The sequence below is a fragment of the Neopelma chrysocephalum genome, unplaced genomic scaffold, assembly GCF_003984885.1.
Source record: "Neopelma chrysocephalum unplaced genomic scaffold, ASM398488v2 Primary Assembly neopelma1_97401, whole genome shotgun sequence".
Taxonomy (NCBI): Eukaryota; Metazoa; Chordata; class Aves; order Passeriformes; family Pipridae; genus Neopelma; species Neopelma chrysocephalum.
Window position 1 is genome coordinate 42,209 of NW_020926042.1, and position 12,511 is coordinate 54,719.

Below are 12,511 nucleotides of genomic sequence, written 5' to 3' on the forward strand. Positions count from 1 at the left end.
CTTCTTGGTTTCTGTACAGCTATTACCTGTTTCCACAGTCAGGTTCAGTTGTGCCTACTTGTTCTCTAGGCTAGTAATCCCTGCAAGTAAGGCTGTTTAGCCTGAGGGACGGGGACTGAGCAAGCTGGAAATGGTGTTGGATTGATTTCTGACAAGAATTTGTGACAATGCAACCAACCAGCCAGGTTAAATATTAAATTTAATGAGCATTAGAGCAAACGGTAAGTTTGAGATCTGAAGTCATTAACAAGTCATAAAATAAAATTTTCCTCAGGAACTGCAGCTTTATGGCATTTTGGATATCCACAGAGGACCAGATGGTGAATCCTGTGCTTATTCTCTTATTTTACAAGTTCAGTGCTGAAATCAAGAGGGCTGTTGACAAAGCCAAGGTATGACTGAGTGCCAGAGCCGTGCTGGCAGTGCCACTTGGGACACATTTAGCTGCCCCTGTTCCTCAGAGGTGCTGCACTCACCTGGGGTCCCACTCCCCAAGCAGAGATCCTGTTGCAGTCTTGAGATGAAGGCAGTCAACTGAGGTACAGGAGGTCGTGGTTTGATGTCTGCCAGTGTTAGATCTTTCTGCATGCCCCTTCCAAAATGTACTGCACCAGCTTCCTTTTTAAAAATTGGGGCTGGTAAGGAAGAATTTCAGAAGTTCTTTGATATCATGGTAAAGCTTCCATGTGTACCAGTAGCACATACCATCAAGTGCTGATTTTTCAGGGTTGGGTGTTTATTTCTCTCTGGCAAAAACTGAAGATTTTTCTGGACGATTTTCAGCCCTCACAGTCATTTCAGAATGAGCAGTGTTTGTACACTGAGCCAAAAGCTATGAGGACACAGATGAAGCAGGGAAAGAAAAGACTGAGCCCAATTCATCTTGGCTATCATATAATCATAGAATCAGCCAGGTTGGAAAGGACCTCTGAGATCATCAAGTTCAACTCTTGATCCACTACTGCTGTGGTTACTAGACCATGGCACTAAGTGCCACATCCAGTCTCATTATTTAAAAAAAAACAACACCAAAAAAACCCCCAAAAAAACATTTAAACCTCTCTGGGAGCAGAGGAATGAGGAAAACACGGTGTGAGACAAAAACCATCCAGCTGTTTAATAGTTGTATGGCATTTTAAATTCTCAGATTGAGCAGCTAAGGGTCTTTCACAGCACCCACCAAGGCAGACTGCAGAGTATGCCCGTGCACCTCATAGCCAATCTTGGATACTTCCATGGGAGTATGGAACAATGCTTCGTGTTCATAGGGATTGAACTTAGCTCCGACAGGAACCAGTCTGAGCAGGCCGTGTTTTTTAAACACTTTCTGAATCTGTATTTCTGTTGTAACAAGACCTTCATATAAGCTCTTCAAATGAGGATTATCATCCTTAATTTCTTCCTTTAGAACACTTTCTGTTGCTTTCTCCAGTATGTCTGCAACTTCTAGTAAGTCCTTACAGAGGCTCTGGATCCCATATAACTTTGCCTTTTCTACCAGTTTCTGGCTTCTTTGCCTCACGTTTTCCACATCTGCCAAGGCACACTTTTGTACTTGTCAGTGACTTCCTTTAGTTGTTCTTCCAGTTTAGTCTTTTCTTCAGCTAACAGTTTTTCAGCAGAGCTGGTTTCAGCCTTCTGCTCATTTAGGTTCTGACTCTGGTCCTCCTCCAAGTTCTGGCCAGTATTTTCCTGTTGTGTTGCTGCACAAAGCAGTGGTGGGGAAGTTCTGGCGGCGGCTCTGAACCGCGGGCGCAGCACACCCCACACACACTGGGCCACTGCTGCCAGGGCGCCCTCCTGCCTGCTGGGCCTGAGCCTTGGGAGTAGAAATACAATATGGGAGCTCTAAATCCAAGAGATGGTAAAAAATGCTAGAGCCAGCTGGCAGCTCTGGAAGATTCAGGTGGGAAGATTGCGCTTGGCTGTGGGTGATGCCATCAGCGTTTGCATCTTGGCCTTGCAATCTAAATTCAGAATACCGAGAAGCCCTTGCTAAACCACCTTAGCCACATGTCAAAATTTGTGAAAAGCAAAAAGTTAAGTCTGCATTCACACTTTTTTTTTTAACTAGTAGCTGTGTGTAAAAGTCTTATGTATTTGAAGCTCATTTGCTTTTAGATGTTTCTTATATCCCAAAATGTCCCTTCAGCACTGACACTTAACAACTTTTTGAAAAGAGTGATAGTTCTAGAGAACATTATTTCTGTGAAAATATGTGAACAAGGAGATGTTTCCAGGAGTTATGGGCTGAAAATTAATACAGTGATGTCAGGTATTAAGACAGGAAGCAAACAGAATAAATACAACTGTAAACAGTAACTCTATGGTACAGCCTTTTCATAACAGGGCTGCAAGGAGCTGCAGTGCTTCATGATTCTGTAGCTCTTCCTTGTAGTGTGACCTTGAGGCTGCACTGCAGCACTGCTGTGAACAGAGCCCAAAAGTTTGTTTACAGTTCCCTTAGTTTGAACAAGTTTTGGGCTCACAAAACCTGTATTAACATGCTAATTGAGGTTACAATTATCAAGACAACTGCAATATTCCTTCCTGCATTAGGAAGTTTTATAGCTTCCTGTTGTAGGCTGCAGCAATATAACTTTCCCTGAGTATTTCATAAAAGGGACACGAACGCTCTTGGTGATAAAGTAATGTAACAATGCACGTAAGGCAAACCCTGAGGTAGCTCTGTATTGTTTGTGGAACAAATATAAGAACCACTTTGGAAAATGATGCATTCTCTGGAACTCATTTTTCATTTTTCTCCATCTGCTTTATTCCCTTCATATTTTCCAAGCCCTCATTTTTTGCCATCCAGAAATAAAGTAGTTTAGACCTACGTTTGTACTCCTAACTTTGACTTTTGAAATGGTGCTATAATGAAGAGGTTAGCAAAATTGATGGAAAGTATTTCATGGCGAGACCTACAGGCACAGGAAAGAGTATTGATAGTGTAGTGAAAACCCATAACAATATAGATTTTCAGGAATGGGAAAGAAAAGATAAAGTCAAACTGTGCAGTAGTGTGGCTAAACAAGTAAATCAGGATTTAATACCTTAATTTTGAACATTCCAAATGTGTTATTGTCAATTTATACATGTAAATGCACCAATAGTGCTGGAAAGCTTTGTGCACAAAATATCTTGGGATTTTGGGAGTGTGTATAGATACATATGTGTATATGGCATGTGTGATTCAGCGTGGTCAGGTTCCCCTCCCTTAGTAGGAAGATCACATTAGAATGGGAAGAGGATAGTGTTTAGCTCCCTTGAAGATGTTCTGGATTGTGGAATACTTCAGGAATCCCAGTCTTTTACCAGTGGTTGTTTTCACTGCATTTCCATAAGGGGATCACTCCATCCATGCCCTCCTCCCCACCAGCCAAACATAAGAGTCTCTGCAAACCCTGTGGAAAATTCCACAAGCTTCTACCCTTCCCTCTGGATCACACTGAGAGAACTGAGTACACTCAAGGACTCCTGTATGCCTCCTGGATAAAAACCTTCCTGGTAAAGGCTGGGAAGGACTGTCGGGCTCCATCTCAGTTCTCACTGTTAATTATGGATCCGAGACAAATTGCCAGATTTGTCTTCCCAGGTGTCCTGCCAGGACACCTTTTCCACATGTTATGCTACGTGGTTTTTCTTGCAGGGTTTCTTCATTGTTCCAGGTATTCTCTAGGACTGGATTTCTAAATCCTCTTTTGCAGGAGTACTGCGGTGGAAGAAGTGACCTAATGAGATAAATACCTGTGCAATGTACATTAACATGTTTTTTTTTAAGTTTCTTTGCTTCAAGCTTAATGTTTGGAGCAGTAGGTAATTAAGCAGCAGCACTTCAAATGTGGTACTGGCAGATGTCAGTGACTAAATCTGTCGATGTGATTTGATGGAGGTAGTGGATGGCATTTCCAAGCCTCCCTGCTTTTGGTATAGGTTTGTAAGGAGGAGCTTGGGCAAGCCAGAGAGTAATACTTGGAGGATTATGAGGGGTTAACCTGGACACGGATACTTCTGACTCCTGGGGAATCTGACTGCATCTCCTCATTTGGACCAGGCTATAGAAGTACAGAGCAGCCAACGTAATTAACTGGTCAAGTTTTTCCTGCTGTTTTACAAAGAGTCAGGGTACCAGTGAATCTACTCATCTCTTGGGAAATTCATAGTGAAAAAATCTGGAGAGAAAGTTGGTTGTTTCAGCAGAAATGGATTTGCAGCTGCTGAGGAGAATCTGATTATGTGCTGCTTTCAAAGAAATGTGATACGTCATTCGCTCCTGGACAGAATGTCTTTTCTGTGACTAAGATTTTCAGACAGCCTGGGATAGCTGGGGAATAGAACTGGACTTTTTCTTTATACACTAATGGGTTCTTAAGTTCAAAGCATGTTAGAAGCATGTAGGCATTGGGAAATGTTACAGTTTTCTAATAATTCAGTAAAATATTAAAAATCTCAAGGTGGGCTTCTGGCTGAAAAGATGTCTGTGCTGACTTGAGATGGTGTTGTTCATCTGTTGAAGTACTGGCTTTATTATCAACTTGTAATGCAAGAATTAGGATGCTAGTTGCACAGGAGAAATCAACTATAGTTATCTCGTCTCGGAGGATGAATGTTCATCTTCAGCTTTGTACACACAAAACTCTTGTTCTTCTACTAATAATTGGAGCATTACGAAATGAGAGTTGTGTTCACTCACAGAAATGAAGCAAAGCAGAAATGTGCTAGTTTTGGCTGTAATATCAGATATTTATTGAAAATGTTGGTGGCTGGTATCTGTGGGAAGAGTATTGTATTGTTAGAAATGCTGGTGGAAAACAGCAAGAGGCATCTTGGCAGAGAAGTTGCACCATGTCCCAGCATGTTGTCCCTGCTGAAGTTTTCAGCCTTTCTCCAGAACTGGCCTCCCAGGAAGCCCAGACTGGCGGTTGAACAGCGATACTGAGGCAGTTCCTGGGTTGTGCAGAGCTTTGCCACTTAACAAGGTGGTGCCTGGGAAGTTTTACCATCTTCCTGATATCCACAACAGCGGCACCACAAAATCAGTGGACTGGGTTTGTCCCAGCATAGACTCTCCTGAGAAAAGCCCCTCCCAACAGCTGGGGCTCTGGGAGGCAGCGCTGCTTTTCAGGGAGGTCACGCAAAGTGCTCTGCACTGGAAAGCACGTAAGAGCCAGGACTGTCTGAGCTGGAGCCAAGGAAGTAGAGTTCATGGAATAAAAATGCAATTCCCCAGGCTGAAATAGCACCAAGTCCTGCAGGATTCTTTGCTGCCATCTGGTTGCTGAGAACACAGAGCAGAGCCTAAATTACACCCCACACTGGGGAGGAGGCAGCACGGGTGAGCAACTGCATTACATGTGCTGTGAGTGCTTTAACTGTGTCATTCCCTGGTTGCAACTTGAGGAACCCTTAAGTGCATAAGCTTATTGTAGGCATGACTCAAGTAGAAATCACTTCTGGAAGAACTCTCTCTTTTTCCTGTTATAGCAGTAGAAGCATCACAGGCAAATCCTGATGAAAATGGAGGAAATCCACCATTAATTTTATCACCAAGGGGAGCTGAGTTTGACTACAGCTTGCCACTGTTTTCAGGACAATACTACATTTATTCTTGCCTAGGGAAGCAGCTGTATAGGTCAGATCTGTCCAAAAGATGCTGTATGTGGTTCAGCCAACACGCACCTTACATCAGCTTTTGCTGAACATTTGGCATAATGAATGAAAAAAAACACATTTTTTTCTATCCGATCCTAATTTATAATTTGCTTTAAGGGAATGAACCACCTTAATGCTAAAAGTTCCCCATACTCATGCCATTATTCCCTTCTGTGTCTGAACAGCTGAGGTTTTTTTTTTCTTCTCGTACTCAGAAATTATAACTAAATTTACTGTGATTTTTAATACAACTTGGAGAAAGCATTTTGGGTAACTTTATCCTAGGACATAGTTCTTTGATTTGGAGGAGTCATTGTTACTGGAAGCAAGAGTTTACCAACACCTCAGTGAATTGCTTCTATTCAGTGTTGTCCTTAAACCCAGAATGCAGGGGACATTCGTATGGGATTGCTCTGCATAGGGAACACTTATTTTTGTGCCAGATGAATTTAAATTTAGATAGTCTGTAGTTTGAAGGATTCCATCAAGTTTCCCTCCTGCTTAAATAACTTTTTTTATTTAGATGCCTCATTAGATCTCCTTAAAATTGTTGGGTTTGAGTTTGGTGCAATTCTCATTTGCATGAGACTGACCAAGTAGACCCTTGAGTGTTTTCTTTCCTGCAAAACATACTATGACACTATTCACAGAGCATCCTCTGAAACTTCTTTGTGGATGGTGAATCAATGATTTTAACTTGCTCTGCCTGCATAAATCCAGGTAACAACATCTTGTATAGTTCAAGTGTTCTAACTGTTCCCTGGCAGACAGATTTTAAGCCCGGCTTTGTTCCTTCCCCAGTCCTTCTTCATCTTTTACACAGGTCTTGGAAACCTTCCTGTGCAGGCATCAGTCCATGTCTGCAGTGTGAGCCTCTGCTCGGGGCTGGGCAGTGATGAGAGGGTGCAGTAAAAAAGCCCCAGTGTAGGTTACGATGCCCAGTGAAGATGTGGCTGAGAAGTGCACCCACTTGTCTCGGCTCACACACATGGCCTGGCTGTGCCTGGGTGGGGAAGCTGCTTGATTTCTCTGAGCTGTGATTTAGCCAGTTTGATGGGAGTCTTTCCCAGGGGATCAGTAGTGCACAGGAACAATTATGGTTCACTCTGCAGGCCTTGGGAGTCTGTTTCGAGTTTCAAACCATTTCATGGCCACATTGAGAAGATGAGAGGGAAGGCAGATGCCTTACTAGCGAGAGAAGGAAGGAAAATACACATTAGTTGCATACTAACAGAATTTTAAGTGGTTTCTTTAGCTGTAAAAGCCTCACCACCCTCACTTCCTGCACATGCTCACAGTCTTCAGTGTTGCAGAAATACACATCTTGCACCCATTAACAGTTTAGTGATGACTCTGTGCAACTCCCTTTAGAGACAGGGAAAAGAGTGTGGGAGCAGTTTGGAGTCCCAGCATCTGTTATCCCTTCTGCCAAATTGCTGCAGCATGGCAACCAGATGGGAGTTATGCCATTTCTCCTCAAGAATGAACCACCCTTTGAGTAAGGCTTTTCATTAAGGATAAAGTCCTGGAAAATCAGGCACAGCTCTCCCACTGTGCCTGGTGGGGATTTTTTGGTTTGAGTTTTTTTTGGAATGTCAGTATATTTTGTTTAGGGACACTGTGTAGTGGAGAGTTAATTTAATAGGGTTTATGTTTAAAATAAAATTATTTTAATCTTGTGAAGGACCAGAAGAAATCAAGGGTATACAGCATATGGTGAACAGGAAAACCAGAGCATTATTCTTTGATAAAGGTACTGATGTTTGCATTTAGTTTTAGCCACGTGCTTTCAGCTTTCCTCATCCATTTCACATGTTAGCACAGGTGAAAATATTTAATTAATGTTAACACAGTTGCCTTATTTTTAAGTGTGGCTAAACATTTGGGACGCACTGTTCAAAACTGCACTGTAATGTAAGGTGTGTACAACTTGTGTACAGCGGTGAAATGCAGAGACACCTTTGGGCATTTGAACAGAAACTCTTCACTCAGCTTGTCCCTGTAATTCTGGTAAGTGCAAGTGCAATGGCAAGAAAAAGCATGTAAGTTGTGGACACTTCCTTCAGGAGTCTGTCTTTAAATTTCATAATGTGTCTAGATATTAGATTTCTGAAGTCATGCAAATTTAATCCAGGCAGTGATCAACTGCTGTTGCAGGTTTCTTTAAGCATGGAAAGCCATTAGCCTTCAAGATATTTGCAGAGTAATTTCATGTACAGCCTCACATACTTGCAAAACTTTGCCAGCAGTGCACTCTGAGTAATTTCATCCACATCTATATCTGGGCAAACCATTTGCTGAGGTATTTTCTGCCATCTGTGAACATTCATCTGCAGTTTATGTGCCAGATGTGTATTGGCAGCATACATGCTACCAAAACCAAGGATCCAGAACTGTAACAGTACGCTCAGTGTTGCAAATAGAGAAAACCTTTGCAATCTACATGATTACTTTGCTAAATGAATGCATTACGTTGATATACAAAGAGGAAAAAAGTTCCTCTCTGCTCCCCTTTAAATGTGTGTCTCAAGGAAGCCATTTTCACAGGTGCATGAGCCACAGCAAATGGGGAATTCTGTAGATCCTGGCTGGTGACATTTAAGTTATTTTCCCATGACTTGAATATTCCAGTTGTTTTACAGCGTACTTAGTGTTGTTTAACCTTGGCTGCCTTGTGGAGGATTTCAAAGCCACTGTTGTGGTGTTGGATTTCTCATGATACCACCGCTGAACCCACTCCCTTTTTTTTTTTTTTTGGTCAGTGCAGGGGTTAAGGTGACAGCACTGTATAACCCTAATTTAGCACAGCCTCAGAGTAAGAGAAGACTGAAACAGAGATTGAGGTAATGCAGCAAGATATATATTTCTATCTAGGACAGGGTGTGGTGAGAAATTCTCTAAATGTTAAAGTTGTGTGGGAGGTATGCATACAAATCCACTTAACATTGGAGTTACTGTGAGGCATATTCTTCCCACACAGTGTATTGGAAGAATTGAGGAGGTGTATTTTAGGAGAGCATAAGATCTGCTAATAAAAGCCTAACCCACAGGCCTGCTAGGAGAGTCAGTTCATGCTGAGCCTTGTGCTCTTGTGGCTAAACTAAGTACCCTGGTATCAACTGTGTCTAAATTTAACTTTGATATCTTTATATTACCCATATCTGTGACTGCAGCAGACATTCCCTAGGGCAGCACTTAAGCTGGTGAGGCCCCCTCATGAGTAGGCAGGAGACTTTGCTAATGAGTCCTGAAGCTTCTCGAATTCCTCCTCCACGAGTTGCTGGCTGTTGTGGGATGTCAAAGGTCTGACTGAAATGAGGCCCCGGCTGAAAGGCAAATGCACTGCCCCAAGGATCAAAGGAACACTTTGTGCAGCCCGGGGACCAGCCCCAGCTCAGGCATGACCAGAGTCTTTCTAATCCTCAGTTTCTTTAATCAGGGCTCCATCAGAGTCTTTGTTTGCCTAAACAGCAGTGCTCCTAGATCCTAGTTGTAAGGGTTTTCTAGATGTAGCTGCAGCCATCCTGGCTAAGCTGCCTGCAGTCAGAAATGTGCTTCGGAGGTGGGAATTGCTCTCTCTGTCTTGGTAGACTAAAATTATGGCAGATGTTCCCCCTGAACCCTGGGGGAATTAGGGGTGCAGTAAATTGGGCCCTTGCTGGGGTGGGTCTGGTCCTGTTGTAGGGAGCTCTCTCTGCTTCTTACAGTCCTGGTTTTGTGTCACACAGCTTAAATTCAGTCTTTGTTTTCAGGAGTTCTATAGTCTCTTTGTATGCTCAAGAAGAAGTTCATTCCCCCATTCTCATTTTTCTGAAGGAAGAATCCAAAGTTCAGATTCCTGTAGCACAACCTCTCCTGGGACATGCCATGGAAATCACAGCAAATACGTAGGAGAAAGCACCTCTGAGGTGCCTCTCTAGCCAGACATTGCAAAGTGGTGATTTCCACCCGTTGGACTGGGCTAATTCATGTCCACGTCACCCAACAAGACACTTTTTATGATTTATGGACTCTCATTTCAATGCCTTTAACTAAAATGGATTTAAAAATGCACTTATTACTTACATTTAAAGCAGCTATTTTAGTCAGAGTAGTTTAGCCATGGCTTATAACCACTTAGTCCTTCTCTGCACACCACCTTTAACCTCTGCTGCTTGTGTTTGTAATATGCTTAAAGCTGCTTTTCATTTTATTGGAATTTATTAAGCTACTCATATAGGCATTTTTAAATTATGACCTGATTCCTTGAAGTCAGCCTACCTGGTATTTTAAATATCAGCTCTAGAACTCCTTTTAGTGCATAAGACGTTATTTCTATTTGAATTGTTAAACCTGTAATGCTGAACTTTGTCCATGTGCCAGTTAATTATATTTTCGTGCTAAATGCTCTGCCTTGAGTTGAACAGATGATATGGGAACACTGGCAATGCAGGGTGCAAGCACCTTCCTGTGTGGGGGGTGTCCCAAGGCAGAGGGTGCTGTACATCCCTGTTTGAGGGGCAGATTTTCATGTCTTGATGAAGGTGAACACACGGCCGGGTCAGTTGAGGCTTTTCCAACGTAATTTGTTTCTGGGGTGGAAACATTTCGATTTTATGGGATTTTATCGATCAGTTTTTCTATTTCTTTGTATGTTGTGGTAGAGCCAGGCAATACCTGTTCCCTCTACCCGTAGTTTATAAATGGAAGTTAGTATAGAATTGGAAATAGGAACGCAGCTGCTTTTCCAGTGTGTACAAGAGGCAAATGGTTGTCATAAATAGCTGTGTTTATTTGGCTTTGTCCTGGCTGGTTTATAATCTATTACTGTTACCTGTCACTTGTTTTTCAATTTTCTGCAAAAAAAAAAATAAATTGTGTTTTGGAGGTAAAATAGCACAGAAAAAAAGTAATTTTTTTTTTTTGTCAGGTGATAGCATATAACTAACCCAAAACACAGCTGCAAGAAGAAATGACAAATTAAAAATTAGCTACTGGGGATAAAAAAAAGAACGAGTTCATCTGATGGCAAGAAACGGAAGGACAATTTCCTAAAATCAGGAAACTAAAAAGAAAAGTAACAGTACTTCACTCTCACATAAAGTGAGGCATGTGCAGGAACAGCACAGTCAAAACAAACAGTGATGCATGAAAAGGAATGTCAGGCTGAGGAATACCACACAGGGATGTGTCAGTCTGACTGGTCTTTTTACCTTGCTTTGTAATGAAGAGCTGGGCAGCTTGGGGGTGAGGGATTAAAACGCAATTTTTTGTCACTGGCTTTCGAGCCCAGTCAGTAGTGACTGATATTTGTGGTGGCTGTGATGGCAGCCTTTGGATTTTTCTGCAATTACTATGTGATATCCCAGCTATTAACTGACAGAAACCCCTTAAATGTTGGTCCTAGTGAAAAAGGGAAATTAAATATAGTGTCCTTTTGAAAGATGCAGCCCAGAATGAGGAATACCTTGAACGTCTGGTTTGGCGCGTGCGGTAACTTAGAGCAGCAGTGGAGTCATCCTAAAACAGCTTCCAACAGTTGGGGCTTTAATGTGTGTCTTGTCTTAAGCAAATATCCTAGTTAGTCAATAAGGTAACAAGAAGGGTTTGTTGAAGAGTTCCTCTTGTTTAGAATAACTGTAGGTTGCTGCAGTGGTACAAGGTTGTGAATTTTTCTTCAGAGATGCCTGCTAACAGAGTGTGGTCAGTCTTAGAGGACCTACAGCATGTTGCCAAGGTGCTGTCATCCTAAGGAGGCCTGTTTATGCTGTAAAACGGACTACACACTCTTCTCTGCAGGTATAAATTTATACAGCTCTAGTCACATCAAAGGAAGGTTCTGTAACCATTCAGGTCTGGACTTACAGACTGAATAATTGCTGCTTCTTTCTAGTGTGCCACCCATTTGAGTCCATCTTTCTGTGTCCGAATAACCCTCACAGCTTTAACAAAACAATATTACAGAAAGCAGGAATTGTGAAAATTGCCTGGTCTTTTCAATTTTGCCAGTGTCCATGGTCAGGCTTCAGCTTCAGGACTGCTGATCTGAAACACAGGGATTCCACACATAAGCATTAGCAGGGTACAGTTTCAAAACTGATCTGTCAGTGTTGCCCTCCACAAGTTGGCACTGGGAGAACCACCCAGACAAGCTCAGTTCGTTAAGTGGGAAGCAGGGTTGTAATGCCCCATGTGAGGGTTCAGTTGTGGTTTTATGCTTAAGTCTACCAGAGATTGTGGTCAAGACATGTATCCTTGTGTTCAGGGCCATTCTCCCATATATTGTTGGAAAAACAAGACACTTTGTCTCCAAAAGAATGCTGTATTTTTAAATAATGAAATTGGGGAATAATTTCCAAAATATTGAACTGAAAACATCCCTGCCTTAGGCCACACAAAGAACACATTTTTCCCATAGTATTCTCTCCCCTGAAGTAGGAGCAGTAAGCAAATCCTCTTTACCTAAGCCAGAGAAAGGTGGGGAGATGTTGATAGTTTCTACATAAGAGAATCAGAGTAATGTAAGATCCTAAGCCTCAGACTGGTATGCGTTGGATTGCCTGGGTGCTTCCAGAGCCTTACAAGAGCCTGAATTAATTCCTGCAGCTGCTAGTGCAGGGGGTAGCTCCTGTTGTAGGGTGGAGAAAATCACCTGTGGGCAGCAAACCCAGGGAGGCTGAACCTGTGACATTGCCATGACAGCTCAGGCTTGTGCAGACACAAGGCTGGGGAAGGGGGACAGGAGGCAGATTTGAATGATGTGAATCATTCCAAGGTGAACTTGGAAAAGAAAATGACTAGAATATCTGGGTCTTTAATGAAAGTTTTAAGTAGAGATCTATGGACTGTACTTGCAAATGGAGGGCAGTGCCCTTTT

The 12,511-nt window shown here is 42.3% G+C and overlaps 1 pseudogene; it reads right to left on the reverse strand.

Moving 5' to 3' along the window:
• Window positions 1–1,091: 1,091 nt before the first annotated feature.
• Window positions 1,092–4,270, reverse strand: LOC113961845 (annotated as a pseudogene).
• Between the last annotated feature and the right edge of the window lie 8,241 nt (window positions 4,271–12,511).